Source organism: Quercus robur, chromosome 3 (genome assembly GCF_932294415.1).
Source record: "Quercus robur chromosome 3, dhQueRobu3.1, whole genome shotgun sequence".
Classification (NCBI taxonomy): domain Eukaryota; kingdom Viridiplantae; phylum Streptophyta; class Magnoliopsida; order Fagales; family Fagaceae; genus Quercus; species Quercus robur.
Window position 1 is genome coordinate 2,304,851 of NC_065536.1, and position 16,676 is coordinate 2,321,526.

The 16,676-nt window shown below is 31.2% G+C and overlaps 1 protein-coding gene and 2 long non-coding RNA genes across 5 annotated transcripts in view; 1 reads left to right on the forward strand and 2 right to left on the reverse strand.

Annotated features, from left to right (window-relative positions):
- Positions 1-16,676, reverse strand: part of LOC126716664 (peroxidase 5-like) — a 67,238-nt gene that overhangs the window by 9,356 nt on the left and 41,206 nt on the right. The gene's annotated exons all lie outside the window — the stretch shown is intronic.
- On the reverse strand, positions 9,159-16,642 carry LOC126716684 (uncharacterized). Its single transcript, XR_007652220.1, has 2 exons — positions 16,468-16,642; positions 9,159-9,419 (listed from the first exon to the last, which is right to left on the reverse strand). It is a non-coding gene; the product is annotated as an uncharacterized LOC126716684 (long non-coding RNA).
- On the forward strand, positions 9,984-15,070 carry LOC126716681 (uncharacterized). Of its 2 annotated transcripts, XR_007652217.1 has the most exons (6): positions 9,984-10,260; positions 10,531-10,561; positions 10,995-11,045; positions 11,512-11,665; positions 12,545-12,692; positions 14,692-15,070. It is a non-coding gene; the product is annotated as an uncharacterized LOC126716681 (long non-coding RNA). The 2 variants fall into 2 exon arrangements; XR_007652216.1 differs by lacking the exon at positions 12,545-12,692 and having other exon boundaries at positions 9,994-10,260.

Sequence of the window (16,676 nt, forward strand, 5' to 3'; positions counted from 1 at the left end):
GGTCAAGCATGTATCTTCTTTGACTTTTATGGATGTCAAACTGGCAATGGCCAGATAAAATAACCTACATACTCTTCAAACATACAAATTTTGCATACGAGGTCAGTGAGCGTAATTTTCATCATATTGGGGTTCTTGTTTAACCATGATATAAATAAAATACAACAGATTCAATCGTACGATAGTAGAATTTATATTTTATAGTATTTATTTTCTTTTCTTTTTCTTTTTTAAATATAAATTTCAAATAGACTAAAAAACGGAAAAATAATAATAATTTTTTTTCTTGTCCCATAATATATATATATATATATATAAAGGGTTTAGTGTTTGACAACCATCATAATCATATATTAAAGATTAACTTGATTAGGAAGGAAAAATCATTAATTGCCAGCGGGAACAACCAGGAAAGAGCGTGGTTAAGCAATAAGCATGGCAAGCTAGCTAGGTCTCTCACCTTGACCAAGTAGCTAGCATTTCTGCATTAATGGGAACCCATTTTAGATGAAAATTCAGTTTAGCATGTCATCCAAATGGAAAAAGTCGTGGACTATGTGCATATATAATGACTAATGACTAGCTGTAAAATTACAACTAATTTCTTAGTTCAACCACTTGGTGTAACCGTGTTTCTTGCATCTTTCTTCATAATGTTTTTTTTTTTTTTTTTTTTCAAAGACAATTATGCATTGGATCATAGTACAATCCAAAAGAAATTTGTACATTGAAAGCTCGAAAATGTGTTAAAACACAAGAGCTGTTTAGAACCCCAAATTAAAGTTACGGCTCAATAGATTTTACTCTAAATTATACTAAGTGCGGAATAGAATAAATACGAGCGAATAAACAAATAAACTACTTTAAGCCATATTTAATATAACACATCAGTAATATGAAAGCTAAAAGAGTAAGGAAGAAGAATGCAAATAGAAGATAACACGCTGATGTGTTATCAAAGAGGAAACCGAAGTACTTAGTGTAAAACCTCTCCGCCGCTCTCTAAGCGGTAATCGATCCACTAGACAATTAGTTGAGATACATGGGTTAGCAAAAGACCCTCCAAGCCTAATCTACCCAATGCATCTAAACCCTCCAAGCTCCTACTCCAATAAGGTTTCTCAAAACCGTGTCTTGTCTAACTTTTCGGATCCCATAATACACCCAATTGCTTCTGCCAAGCCTTACCGACTTCTTTTGGCAAATCCCCCAAACTTCCCAAGCTCCAAAACACTCTCTACTCTCTGAAAATGTGTGGGTTGTGTTTGGGTACAAATCTCCTCTTAAGGTATGTCATTGGGAAAGGGAAGGAGAAGAGGCTACAATGATTTCTCATTAAGGATGAGTAGCTCTCTCTCTAAAAGATGGGTGTGTGTGTTGTAGAAAACCTATCTAGGGGTTTTCTCTCTGAATGGACTCCTTTACATTTGTGGGTAATGAGGGTATATATAGTATAGGTGAAGGGTAAGAAAGTCACACTTAAAAATCCTCCAAGCAGAGAGTCTTGCGAGTATCTCGCGGGAAAGCCTTACCTGCGAAATACTCACGAAATTGACAGCCTAACACGACTTTTCAATTTCCAGTCATGTGCTTCTCACATGCCCTTTTTGCGGGAACCCTTCTCGCAAGCTAGTCGCGAAATGCACTAATTTTCAATTTATGCTCAATTCTTCACTAACTTAATATTAAACCCAATACAATAAAATCTCACAAAATACAAGGAACAAAATTAAAGCAATTACAACACTTTTTGTCATGAAATAAAGCCAACATAAAACATAATTGTAAATCACAAATTTACATGCATAATGGACCAAGTAGGCCAAAATTCACCAAATTGGCCCAAATAGACCGAAATAGACCAAAGTAGGTCAAATAGGTAAAAGTGGACTGAAGTAGACCAAAGTGGACTGAAATAGATCGAATAGACCTAAGGGGACCAAATTGTTCTCCCTAAAAATTAAACAATTTTTAAAAGTAATTTCTATCTCCCTATTTTTATTGTCTTTGATTGATATAATTCCTTTTTGAAGTGATTCATATTCTTCTAACTATTGTTATTATGCATTACTTCTATATTTTTCTAATTTATTTTGGTACAACTAAAATTCTTAAATTTTAAATCTATTATTCAAATTTCTCATTTACTTAAGGAGATTATCATTATAATCAAAATTTATCTTATAATTACAATTAATATTACTCAAATAATTCATATTACTCTTAACCTAAACTTTTCATTTCTCATTTTTAAGTAAGTGTACCAAAATTGGTTGAATGGACCAAAGTTGACTGAATCAAATGGAAGTGGACTAATATAGACCAAATTGGACTGTAGTGGACCAAATGGACATATGGACCGAATAGAACAAAATAAACCAAATAAAACGAAATGGACCAAATAAATGAAAATGGACCGAATTGGACTAAAGTGGATTGAAGTGGACCAAATGGACCGAATAGACCTATAGGGACAGAATTGTTCTCCCAAAAAATTAAACAATTTTTAATAGTAATTTCTATCTCTCTATTTTACAAATATATAATTTTTTTTATTGATATTATTCCTTTTATAACTTAAATTTATATTATATTTTCTATGTTAATCAAATATTTTCTTTTTTTTTATATTAATTTAAAATTTTGGAATTAATTTTTTCTTCAATATTTTATCTTAATTTTACTCCCCTAACCAAAATCCTGGCTCCACCACCAAAAGAAAAAGCGATGAACAGTTACCTTACATTTTAGACAAATCTATATCTTATAAAATAACATATTTGGTTAGAGATTCAAATATAAAACCAGTTGAATTGATTGTTCATAATCAAAAAATGACTATAGCCTACGTGTATTGTGTTCTGTGTTGTATATCTATGTATGGTGTTTATATTACGTGATTATCATTGATAACAAGAAAGTATCTCATGAGACCATTTCATACAAGATTTTTTCCACTTCTAACAGGTATTTGATAGGATATTTTTTATCATGTTAATCAACTCTATTAGTTATATAAAAAATTAAAAAAATAAAACAGAGTTGTATTGTAGTCATTATTCTTGATTAATGAAAATCACTTAGCTTTTTTTGCTAATGTCATTTGGATATATTAAAAGTATAAATAAATAATTAAATAAATTAAATACTGGGTCTATGACCTTAAAAATCGGGTTAGAAAAGTCCCTTTGATAGCCTTGAATGGGGATTAATTCTAGGTGCTAATTTTCTTTAAATTTTCTAGCCACCTTAAAAAGTTAATTATGAGTTATATATATAACTTCACCCGTAATCTCAAGTTGAGAGAAAGCTTAACCTCAAATTAATTACTTAAAACTTAAAATTATACCATGTAAAATGATAATTTTTTTTCAAACTTAAATCATTATCTTTTGGGCAATTTTCATTTTAACTAAACTATCTTTGCATTGGCGAAAATCAATACCAGTTAGGTTTCATCTACTACATTGTTGGCACCGGCAACCCATTGGCATTGCTCAATAGGTTCAGTTACTTGAGCTAAAACTATTATTTCATTAGAACAGGACTTGTTTTGCTGAAGGGAGAGTCAATGAGATAAGGCATATTGCTGTCTCAATCAAACTGTAAAGACAAACTAGTTGTGCATATTGTTTCAAAAGTTTTCAAATTGGACTATTGAACATCATTTAGAGTATAAACACCAAAATTTCACCAACCATGGTTTTAAAGCAACAAATCTGAGGCGTTTTTAAAGACACAAATAAGAGATTCACATTACATGCTACGTTGCATGCCCTTTTGGAAATCATCAAGTATATTCTTTCATATATATATTTTTTGAAAGAATTATCTTCTTACAAAAACAAGAAACTTTGACAAAGTAAATTTACAGTTGAATCAACAATGAAACAATGAAAAAAAATGAACATTAGAGTACAGACATTTCCCCACCCTGCACGCCAAAGTACACAAAATAATCTAATTGACAACCCTGCAATTCTTCCTGACCTCACCCTGCCTTCCAGTGAGAACATCAATGGAACCCATTTTCACCATAGCTGCTGCAAACTTGTTAGCCCAAGCTGCTTCATTTCTTGCATGGTACCTCACAATCCCCACCTTTGCGGGGCTGCTCAAAAGAGTTTGATCGGAGGTCAACAAGCCATGGTGATTCATCAAATCTTTGTAGTACTTATTATCAAGTTTGTTTGGTGTAAGAACATCCAGTGGCACTGTAGGATCACCACCATTTCCAGAACTTAATTGTGGGGGACACTTAGCTTTCAAGTCTCTAGCAAATTTGGGGTCCATTGAAGGGTCTTGTGGATGTGTTGCATTGAAAGTGTCTAGCCGTTTTGAGAAAGAAGAACAATGTGACACGCCTATAGAATGTGCCCCAGAAAGTGTCACCATTTCATCAAGACTAAAGCCTTTTCGTGCAAAGTTTTCTTCGAGTTGCTTGGCATCAAAGAAAGGCGGGGGAAGGTTTTGGGTAGGCTCATCTTCATGTGACACCAGGCCATCATGACGACCTAATGGCACTTTGTAGTTTATGTCTCCAACTTTGTATGCACTGTCATGAGCAGCAAATGCAATAATGTCTGCACATGAGACAGTTTGGGGGCATTGAGCTTCTAGTTCAGCCTTTGCCTCATCAATCACTTCAAAGCCTCGCAAACTAGGATTGTTGGCTATATTTTCCTTCTCTACTGGGTTTCCAGGAGTTGAATCAAGTGAAACAGAGGCATCACAACACTGAAACATATAGCATGAAAATTATGATTAAGTCCAATCGATGATAATGAGAGAATTATTTTTTTCTCGTTTTGGGAGAATTTATTTTTCATTAGCTTACTGCATTTAAAAACTATCTATAAATATATATATATATATATATATATAATAGCAGAAGCTGAGAGAAACTGAGTTCCTGCAATTAAGGAGGTGATGACAAATAGGATAAGTGGTTATCTAAAATTCAGCCATGTGCCACTTTGAAAAAGCGATACATTATATTGTTTTCAAAAAATTAACACCGTTTGGCTGTAATTGTTTATATTTAAAAAAAAAAAAAAAAAAAACAACTGTTAAAAGAAAAAAAACGTAGAAATTAAAAAATATCTACCGATCTCTTCACACTACTTAACATTTTCTCTCTCTTAAAAAAAGAAAACCCCTGCCAATATTGCGATACAAAGAAAGGGAAAAAGGAAAAAAACCTAGCCTCTTCACATCAGTCTTCTTAACATTTTCTCTCTCTAAAAAAACCCTAGCCATATTGCGATAGAGGCAATCTCTTCACATCAAACTCTGCTAGGAGAAAAAAAAAACTTGCGCCACACTGGAGATTCGGTTGGCCGACCATCGCTATCCCCTTTTAAGTTTTCTAGATATGTTCTTATTTCTCTCCCTCTCTTTCTCTCTATGATTTTTTGTTGTTTTGATTCGGTTTTGAAACTTCTTTGTGATTTCGGGATAAGTTTCCCCTGTTTCCGTGAATTTACGGAATATTCTAGATCTATTTTGCGATTAAAACCCTAGCGATCTCTTCTCTTCAGACTCTGCGAACCAGTGGATATTTGTACGGCCGGCCACCACCATACCCTGCCAGACTTAGACCATCACAATCGGCATCCATCAAAGCTAAATACGATCAAACGTCCCATAGGTTTTGAGAAACGGAGTTAGAGATCGGCGCTATTCTGACGAAAGGTACGCATCAATTCTCTGTGTTCATTCTTCCCCTTTTGGTGCTTTGTTGTGAAAATTGATTCTTACGGCATGGACAATAATGCAGAACCCTAGAATATTGATTCTTCAAATTTCTACAATAATTTTCCTGCATAATTTCGTTTAAGAACTATTGTTCGATAAATCTGTGTGCTGTGATTGATATATGTGATATATTAATTCAAGTTTCGGATACTGTGGCTTGCCATATATATAATTTTATATGGGTACAAACTTGATTCGTAAAACCTATGGTTATAGATGCACACCGCCAATAAGATTTTTAGGTTTATTCAGATATGATATAACTTCTTTGTTTTATCATATAATATTTGAAGCACTAGAATCTTTGTTATGATTCTGATATATCTATGGAATTATGTGCTTTACATCGTTCGTATGCTTTTATATCCTTAGATTAAATGAATATATATATATATATATATATAAATTCATGTGCGGATATTAACTATTGTTTTTTAACTATAGGTTTTTTGATATCAGTTCATGATTAAATGGGTTAGATTTTGTTTTAACTAAGGTCTTTGGGTTACAATTGATTTTGTTTTGGGTATTTATGTTAGATTTGATTCTTTTTGGGATTATTGCTTTTGGGTAAGAGAGATTGAAATGGTGTTGAATCACACCAATCACAGGTTCTTTACAAATACAATTTCTTTGTTTTCAGTGAATATAAATATTTGAATGGGAAGGAATTCATGAGAGGCAGGCATTAAGAAGTGTAGCAATTTAAAAATGAATATTTGGTGTGAGATTCAATTCTGATGTATATTTGTGTTGTTGGTTAGATTGGATTGGTGTTTAGTGATCTTCTTCAACCTAACTTAGAAAAGTCTTTTAATAGTAATATTAAAACATATTTATTCCGCCTTTTCCTACATCTTCATGCCTACTCTATTATTATGTATGGATTCCTTGACAATAAGAACACCATATAATGAAATAAAAATTAAAATTGTTTGTTCAATGTTGTTCAAGATTATCTTTTGTATGAGCTGAATCTGTTTTCACCAAAATGTATAAATATTGTCTAAATTTGTTGGATTCTTTTTCATATGCAAAGTTTATGGTTCTTTGTTTTGATGTATTAATGTATTTCTTTCCTAATTGTTTAATTGCACATTTGTTAGTAGAATAGTGACTATATTTATCTGTAAGCTCATGGAATTAAGTTAAAGCACTAAATACATACTAAAATTTAGAAGTTGGCATTTACAATTTACCTTAGGCTGTTGGTTGTTGCTGTTATTTTTAATGGGTGTAAATATATACTAAGTTTACTTATTCATAAAAGTCACTGGTCATATGACATTGAACTATTATGTTTTATTTACAAAATATAGTGTAAATTTTGCTTTAAGTTTTACTGTTTGATGTGCTTTAAGTATTTATTTATATATATCCTTGGCTAATGGAAACCAAATTCTTTACCATCATCATATTGGAAATAGGCAATAGATTATTAAAAACTAAAACAATCTTTCATATTTTTTGCAACTCAAAACCATATTACAATGTTTGCTTCCGCTTCTTTTATAGTCTCTCTTTCATCTTTCTTTGTCGCGGTTCTTAAAAACTTTTTTAGAAGAACCTTTTTATTTTAAAACCCAATAAAAGTATCATGCAAACGTTTTTTTTTTTTAATTCTTGGTTCCATCTGAATGACCAAAGAACAACAATATTTTGCGTACTTCTATTGATTCATTAATTCATTTATTCTTTAATTAATTTTTTACATTAGTCCATGAATGTTGATTATTATGTTTGCTTGGCTTTGCAATTAATTTTGGCTTATTTGTTTTTGTTAAATTTTACTATTTAGTGTAGCTCAATGATTACATTGTGTTGGTTTTGAAGGATTTGAATTTCTATTTGTGATGATTATGTAATCATTAATTTCAGTTCTTATTTCACATCCTCACCGCTATTTTTTGTTATTTGAATTTGAATTAAAATCCGGACGTTTTTTCTCTTTCTTTCAATGTTTTGGCCTCAAGTTATAATCTTTAATTATTTACTGTTATTAGGGACAATCTAAGTCATTAGATGATTTGTATTTATTCATTAGGGACAATCTAAGTCATTGTGTTATACTCTTTATTTAGATGCTTTCTTCTTGATTTATCATAATTCAGAGTTTTTGGGGTGGCATCATGAGTTTTAGCTCTTGAATATGTGTAGGAAAAAACATGTTAGTTGTTCAATAATGATTGATTTCTAAACCTTTTTTTTTTTCAATGTTTGTAGGTTTTGGTGTTTTGGGCTGCTTTGAATAAGTATATGATAGTTTTCTTATAAGATTTTTGGTGTTGGCCTATAATAATTTTTCCTAAGGGAATATTTGCCTATATATATATATATATATATATACACATAATATTTAACAATGCTTTTACTTGGTTCTTTTTTAGAATAGCATTTCGTTATTTCCTATTGGCTTTTCTTTTCTAATTGTCTTTATGTTTTGTAAGATGGATGGTTTAAGATCTAAATGTTTGAGGAGTAAAATTATTTTGTAATTTTTAGTAAGTAAAATTATTTGTTTTTAATGTTAATTACTTGCTAAATGTGGTTTCATCTCTGGAGGATTTAGTTAAGTCAGTTCCAAAGCCAGAGGAGTTGATAGAGTTAGAAATTTTTGGAGAAGATTACCATGATCTAATTGTATTTAATTGTATGTACATTTTTTGTATGTACCCTTGGTCTGTTTGATTGGAAGCCTTTTATTTTGGTTTTTCTTGGGTTTGAAAGGTGGTTTGGTTTGGTAACAGACACATTGTTAATTGGCTTATAGTATGCATCTTAGAGTTTGATAGCCTTTGTATTTTGGATGATGTATGTTAGATTGTTGGGCTCTTCTACTTTAATGAAGATTTGGAATTTTTTTTGGGAGAATACTAAAAAAAATTAAGTATCTACAATATTTCATTATGCAACATTGATGCTTGAGGTGGTAGATAATTTGCAGTTGGTTCATTGTGATAACTTTTTTTTCTCCCTCCAATCATTCTCTTATCAATTTTTTTTTTCTTCCTCAGGTCAAAGCTGATTGATTGTGTTATGTGGAATCTATAACTGTATAGGACCCTTGCTCTTCTATAGTTTTAGAGTTAAGATGAGGACAGGTTCCATGTGCTTTTCCATCTTGCAAGTTCCCAGATGCAGAATCCCCACCTTAGCTACTTTTTGGAGGGAAAGCTTCCACAATTTGAGTAGGATTGACAAAATCAGTTCTAGCTTTAGGCTACTTGATTCTAATATCTATGGGCTTGAGAGAGGTTATAATAGAAAATGGACTTAAAGTCCTGTATTTACAAAAAGTGATACATTTAGTGTAAACTAGTCGCTAACCCGTGCGATGCACGGGAAAGCCATTGATAACTTCCCCAATATGAAAAAAAAAAAAAAAAAAATCAAGATCATGGTAGAAGAATCTCTTACATACAATGAGGTGGTTGTTGTGTTGCATCTCTTAAGAAGAATCTACCCTTTACATTTTTTTTTTTTTTTTTTTTATGTAATTGACCCATAACAAAATAGATGTACCACATTCAGAGTATGCACATTTAAGAGATTAAAAGTAAAGGAAAATGAGAAAATGAACCCATGTAAAGTTTTTTTCTCTTCCTCTTGATGTTGACTTTTCTAGCATCATCTAGAATCAAATTTAAGTACTCCTCCAAGCTCTGTAAAGCATAAAAATTAACATTTGAACAAATTTACACGTATTCACTTAAAAAGCTATATGTTGCAACTAACAATGGCAAAATTGCTCAAAAGCTAAATGGTGCAATTTTGGCCATCAAATTTTACTCAAAAGCTAATATTAGACAACCTCCATCCTGCATTACTCTAAGAAATCTGTAGAACCCTTACCCTAAAATCAAAAGGAACATGCCACAGCCATGGGAAGGAGGCAGAACAAAAAAATTATATGTTCACAAAGATTTCGAAGTTCTCAAGATGTAAATTTGACAATATCACCCCTAAACTTGCTTAATCTATATATATATAAAAGCAGAAGCTGAGAGAAAATGAGTTCCTAGAATTAAGGAGATAATGACAAATAGGAAAAGTCCCTATCTAAAATTCAGACATGTGTAACTTTAAAAGCGATACATTACATTGTTTTCAAAAAATTAACCCCGTTTGGCTGTAATTGTTTATATAAAAAAAAATGTTAAAAGAAAAAAAAAAACGTAGAGATTAAAAAATATCTACCGATCTTTTAGACTACTTAACATTTTCTCTCTCTTAAAAAAAAAAAAAAAACCCTGCCAATATTGCGATACAGAGAAAGGGAAAAAAGGGCTTACAATACTCCCAAAAAACACTTGCGTTACTGAGAACGGAGAAGGAGAGAGAGATCGAAAGATCAAAAACTGAAACCCAAAACATCAGACACCAATCAAGATGAAGAAGAGCCGTACAATCTCTTCTAATATCCCCAAACTCTCTCTCTCTCTCTTCTCATGAACCCTAATCTTTTTCTTCAAGAATATTCAATCCCTTCAATCCAGGCTACAGGTTTGTTCTTTAATTTAATCTTTTTCCAATTTAAGATTCACGTATTTGTTTCTTTCTCTCTATATTATTGAATTCCTCAAATTTTTGAAGTTAAATTAATTTTGTTATATGTTTTCCACTTATACAATTGCAATGAGATTTTGTTTCCTGAAATTAGGGTTAAGGAATTCGGAGTTATGATATTTGACTATTTTTATTAAATATCTTCGGTAATGGTTTGTTTGAATTCTTCTTTTTTGGATTTAAATCATTCAATTTCTTTCTCTGCAGATCTAGAGTCTCTAATTTAATCAAAGCAAAGGTATTAATTTCTTTTCCCTACATTCTCTTCGATTATGGTTTGCTGTCAATTTAGGAATTTGGATTCATAACCCTTTTCCTCTCTATTTGTTAAAATCAGGGAAAACACTCACAATATGAAAATCCTACCTGTGTTTTATTGGCCTCTTATCTGTTCTGTTTTTTTAAGGGGAGTGAAATTGTGGGATTTTGAAATCTGATAGAATAACTTTCTCTATATATTTTTTAAAAAGATATTTTTAAGTCTTGATTTTGTTGTTTTTGATGTTGGATTTTAATGGGTTTAAATTGTGAAATCTAAATTAATAATAGTAAAAGGAAATGGATCAAGTTCTAAAGTTTTTTTTTTGTTTGTCTCAAATTTCAATTACATTTGTTAGTATACTTTTATAATTGTGGATTACTTCTGGTATTTAAATACCATGAAATTTCAGTAAGTTGCGGAGACAAGTAGAGAATCTGTCATGTAGCCAGAACCACTACAGGTAAAGGTTATTGTTTATTCGTTTTTAAATTATACCATAACTTGATTTTATGTTCAGTCCATAACTTGATTTTATGTTTAGTCATTTGGTTGGATAGGTTTGGATTTATGTATTTCAGTTGGATTTGGATTTGGCTACAGTAATTGGGCTAGAATTTATTTTATTTTATGTTTTTTCCCGTAATGAGCATTTTTAAATTCGTGCCTTTGGTTTTTTGTTAAATTCTTGATTCAAAATCTTGGTTTCTCTATTTGTGTTTGCCTTTTGTTGGAGCCCCTGGATTGTGTGGAATTATAATGGTGTGGACATCAGTTATTTTTAATTGGCATGGACCTATTAATGTTCCTCAAGTTTTTTTTTTTTTGGATACCTCATCGGTTCTTTCTTTGTTTTAGAGTTATGATTGAATTTTAACCTATGGTGTCTATTGTTTCTGTTTGTGTTATTTATATTTCAATCTATGTAGAGAGCAAAGAGTAGGGAGGCAATGAGACATGAGAGAATTAGAAGTGTTACCAACAAAGGATGCAATTTTAACATGATTGGTAGACCCAATGCGGCTGGCTAATCTTCTTTGCAGGATAGCCTTTATTGTCTACAACAATCTGTCATTAACACAGGTTTTAAACTTTTAATTCTTTTTCACCTTTCTTATATGGCATACTTTGTACTTCTTTCTATTTGTGTATAGGACTTCTATTATTTCTGTTAATTGTTTCTTCAAACTTATCTTATTTTAAAATGTTATTTTATTTCATATTTTTAGTGCATATTGGCATGACCAGCATGAAGATTTATTGAGCTTTTTTAATGCCTCTTATAAGTGTTGAATATAGAGGACAAAACAGGGGTATAATAAAGTTGTTGGTGACGGATAATGTCTATATTCCCATGTATTTTCTTTTCAAGTTCTTTTTGGCACTTAAATGTGAAGAGAAAACAATAGAAGACCAGCAATTGTTGTGGAACATTCCACTTGACAATATGCAACTAATCCTAACCATGAAGAATAGATTATCATTGTACAAATACATATTATCATTTCTTAGAGTATGAGTTTTTGATGGCCGTAGGTAATATTTTGAATATTATAATCCACCTTTAATCTTATGTAATGAAAATTATCATAAATAGAGGGGTTATACGTCTTTAGTAAACTTTGGTGCTTGGTCTTACTATAGTTTGAAAATGTACTACAATTTGACAGTAGGCATGATCTATTGACAAACAATCCTTAATTTCCAACCTGTTACTTAAGATTGCATTAAGAAATTGGTCTTACAGTCACCCATCAATGTGTAGTAGTCTCTCTTTTGTTTCGGTTTTGCCCTTGCAACACGTGAATAAAATGCTTTTTGGAAAAATCTTGATAGAATTTTGGAGGGTTAAATTATAATGGAAGTAACTACTGCCATCCTATTTCCTTTTTTTTTTTTTAATATATCAAAATTAAATATTCAACAAACTAACAGAAAAACATGTCAAATGGTGATGCATAGAATGAACACCACAATGGACATTAATGTTACACAAATGATACCAAGGAGACCACGTGAAGTACATGATGGAGAACTTTCCTTGCATAATGGAAAATCAATATCTTAAATAAAGGACTTGGAGTGGAACTTAGAGACAAAGGTATCAAAGGTAAACGAGAAAAACTATTTGTAAATTTACAAATGCACACATAATAAAAATATACATTATACTAACAACTTTGCAACTGAAACAAGTGTAGGATACATGTCCAAGTAGAAAGTAAAACCGATTCAACAACATTCATTTCATTTGACAAAGCGACTGAGAAATTTGTATCTAAGACTATAAAAGAACTTGCAGAGATATAAGCAGAGGTAATTTCAATTAGAAATATCAATTCTATTTACGTAGCTTTTCCTCTTACATACATTATCCCCAATCTGTCCTGGCACTCGAAAACAATGCCAGTCAATTTTATTTCTATTAGCAAAACACCTGCACTTTATGAGCATCATTATTTGAACAATTAACCATCCACCCCCTTTCATATTTTACTATTACATTAAGTGAAATAAACCAACCTTCAAATACAATTTTGTTCTTCAAAAAACACACAGAATCTCATGCAAAGCGTTAATCATGATGAATGTATGTTTACTTTGCTAAATTTATGAGCTCTTAGGTTTTCTTCTTTTCCTATTACTAACCAATCATATTGACAGTTTATGCCTGATGTGTTAGTGTACAATATTGTTGATTAAAATCATAATGGTTGTTGAGGTTGTACTACTCTTTGTATTTCTATGGTAGGTAACGTAGAAGTAACAACCATATAGTTTATCTCTACTATATACAATCTCTTCTATCAAAAAAAAAAAAAAAAGAAAGATTGGTGGGGAGATATTTCTAAGAAAGGGGCTCTGCCTTGGCAAATAACAGCTGTGATGGAAGACATCTGAGACTTCCTGGCTTAGTGTAGACATTTATATTTTGTACATAGAAATTTATTGGCAAAAGAAAAGTCTTAGGTGCATTTTTTTGGGACAATAACTGCAGTGCTTAGTAGTTTTTCTTTCTTCAAGATTTATAGAAAGCTTATAGAAATGTTCAAAGGGCTTAAAAAGGTTTGTAATTCCATATGCAATATATTTGGATCAATGATGATTTAAATGCCAGTCAAGTTTTTTGGTTGGCATGTATGTTATGCATTATAAAATGCATATAAGTTTAGACTTTTTTTTTTTTTTTTTTGAGAAATAATTACAACATGCTGCTAACCCCGCAGCTCGAACCCTTTTCCCCCTAGACCCCCAAGCACTTTGTGCATGGGGAGGTGCCAATTCAGCTACAAAGCCTTTGGCAACATATAAGTTTAGACTTAAATATGATTTTTTATTTTATTTTGTTAGTTAGTATGGTTTAGTAGGAGTTGTGAAATTGAATTAAACATCTATTGAATGGATAGACTAAGGAGAATATGTGTCTAAAATTAATGAGGTTAAGAAAATTTATGTCATGAGGTAGCTTAAACAAAACATAGATTATGATCAAACTTTGTGGTTTATATGCATTTATGATTTTTTATTTTATTTTGTTAGTTAGTATGGTTTAGTAGGAGTTGTGAAATTGAATTAAACATCTATTGAATGGATAGACTAAGGAGAATATGTGTCTAAAATTAATGAGGTTAAGAAAATTTATGTCATGAGGTAGCTTAAACAAAACATAGATTATGATCAAACTTTGTGGTTTATATGCATTTATGATTTTTTTTTTAGTTCCTTGGGAGGGGAGAATGTTCCACATGGAAGCCTTTCAAAATTGGATATGGAATTTGAGCATATTGGTTTGATGGGCATGTTTCCTTTTCTTTGCAAGTATTGATTTTAAAGCTTTTCAATCTGTGAGTCTTTACATTGTCAATTAGTTAACAGTTTTTTTTTTTCTTCAATTTCCTTTGGGGCTTCTTGAATGCTGAAAAAACTATAAGAAAGATAGAGAATTACCATTTTCTGTTTGCAAGATTTGGGGCTGTGCAAGCTTGAAAATAATATAATTTAGCTTGATTTTTAAAAAAAAAATATTTTTGTTTGTTTAGCTTTTGAGAAAATTAACTACTATGAAAGAAAATATCATGTTGATTCTCACAACAATTCTCTATTTGCAGCTTATAAACCTGCTGAAGATGGAAAATGAGAAGATGATAGCATGCTTATTCAAATGCTTCGCAAACGAAACAATGCTACTAAACAAAATGCATCAAAGAAGAAGAAAAATTGAAGGAGGAAAAATAGCAACTACAGAATTCAATTTAATTTTCAGTTTTTGTTTTTCCTCCTACCTGGTGGGTGAATTTTTAATAATAAAACAATGAATGCGATTGCTATTAAGTTGACAGGTTTTTAGTGGTATCATCTTAATATCTTTTGGTTAATTTTTTGTTTATAGTTTGTGAAATTTCTATTGCTATGACAGCCTTGCAGCTATTCTTTGATGATAACTTCATATTATCCAACCAACTGATGTGAATGCTCTTAGGGTGTTTATGTGTTGATCATCCTTATGTTTGGTTTATTTGTTTTACCATTAAGCTGCAATTAAATAATGTGCCAAGAAAAAGACATATTTTAAAACTAGGAAAAAGCAAAGTCACCATCAATTATTGTTCTTATTATCACAAATTTTTTGTCACTGATGAATAATTATTGGAGGATTTACAGACAGTTCAGTCAACCTCAACTAATATACATAGATGGTTACAAATTAAAGAATGATCATATATACTTCCTTTTCTAAATTTTTTGTTTCCTTACATCTTTCCTTTTCCCCCTTTTATGTACCAACTTTAAGTCCATACTTTCGGGTGAAAGAAGTTCCGGGGCAATGCAAGATGGACTCAAGGGACTCCTTGGGCTGACACTTAATTGAGATGGCTCATATCCCATGAGGAAGTACTCCAATGGTATTAACTTAGCATGGGGCTGCTCCTCTGTCACCATTGACCCACATGCCTGAACCTGTATGTCCCCATATTCATAACAGCTTAATGTATATAGTTTTAGGTATTGGACACTATATGCTTAAATATACTATGTTATTAAAGTTTGAATATATGTAGTAGAAGTATGATAAGTTTATGTTAAATGCAAAGTTCATTAATATGTAAAACGATCCCGCGCATTGCGCGGGTTAAACAGTAGTATACATAATATTACAACCCTCTACATAATATATATATATATATATATATATTTTTTTTTTTTTTTTTTTTAAAAAGACTATCCTTAACATTTTATCTTCAAAACATTATAATAGGGAATGTTGCAAAAATTTGGAACGATTTACCTATATACAGCTTAACCATACTTGCTACTCCATATAATTCAAATCAAGACGTTTGCAAAACCCAGAAAAGCCCAACATTGAAAAGGACAAAATCAATAATTAAAAGTCTCTAAAAAAACATTACCACTATCATGCAATATCCAATACAGCCACTTTTAATAAGCACTATGAGAAGCAAATATACAAGAAAATACCATTAAACTGAATAACACATAATCAAGAATATACATTCTTTTCTTATTAAAACTACACCATTTGGTATCGGTGTAGACACAAGAACTTCTTTGTAAACAAATGCAAACATGATCACTTGAAAGCATTAGAATATATGTTTTAAGGGTGACAATTCCTCAAATTCAATTTGTTCAAGGAACCTACAGAATCAAAGACCAATCCTACAGATTATAGAGAAAATTAAAATAAAAGACATTGTAATGGCAAGTTATGTCTGCCTCAAGCAATGTGTTCCAAGTTTGAGTCTTGAAATCAGCCTAACCCACCTCTCCCAAAGCCTTTTTTTTTTTTTTTTTTTTTAAAGTAAATATCTAACACATCAGTAACATTTATCATATATAAAAATATGGAATGATATTCTTACCAAAAGAGATAATCTCTCCATGTCGAACTTCGGCTTTGACCCTATTCTTCTTCAACCTCTCCCAATTGAGATATGACATTTTCTCTGCAGTCAAAAATATATTCCAAAGCCAAAAAATAAATGTCGTTTCCAATTCTTTCAAAATCATCTATGTTTGTATAGGCAATCAAGGAAGACTCTATTCAGCCTTGCAGTAATAAGAGCAACAA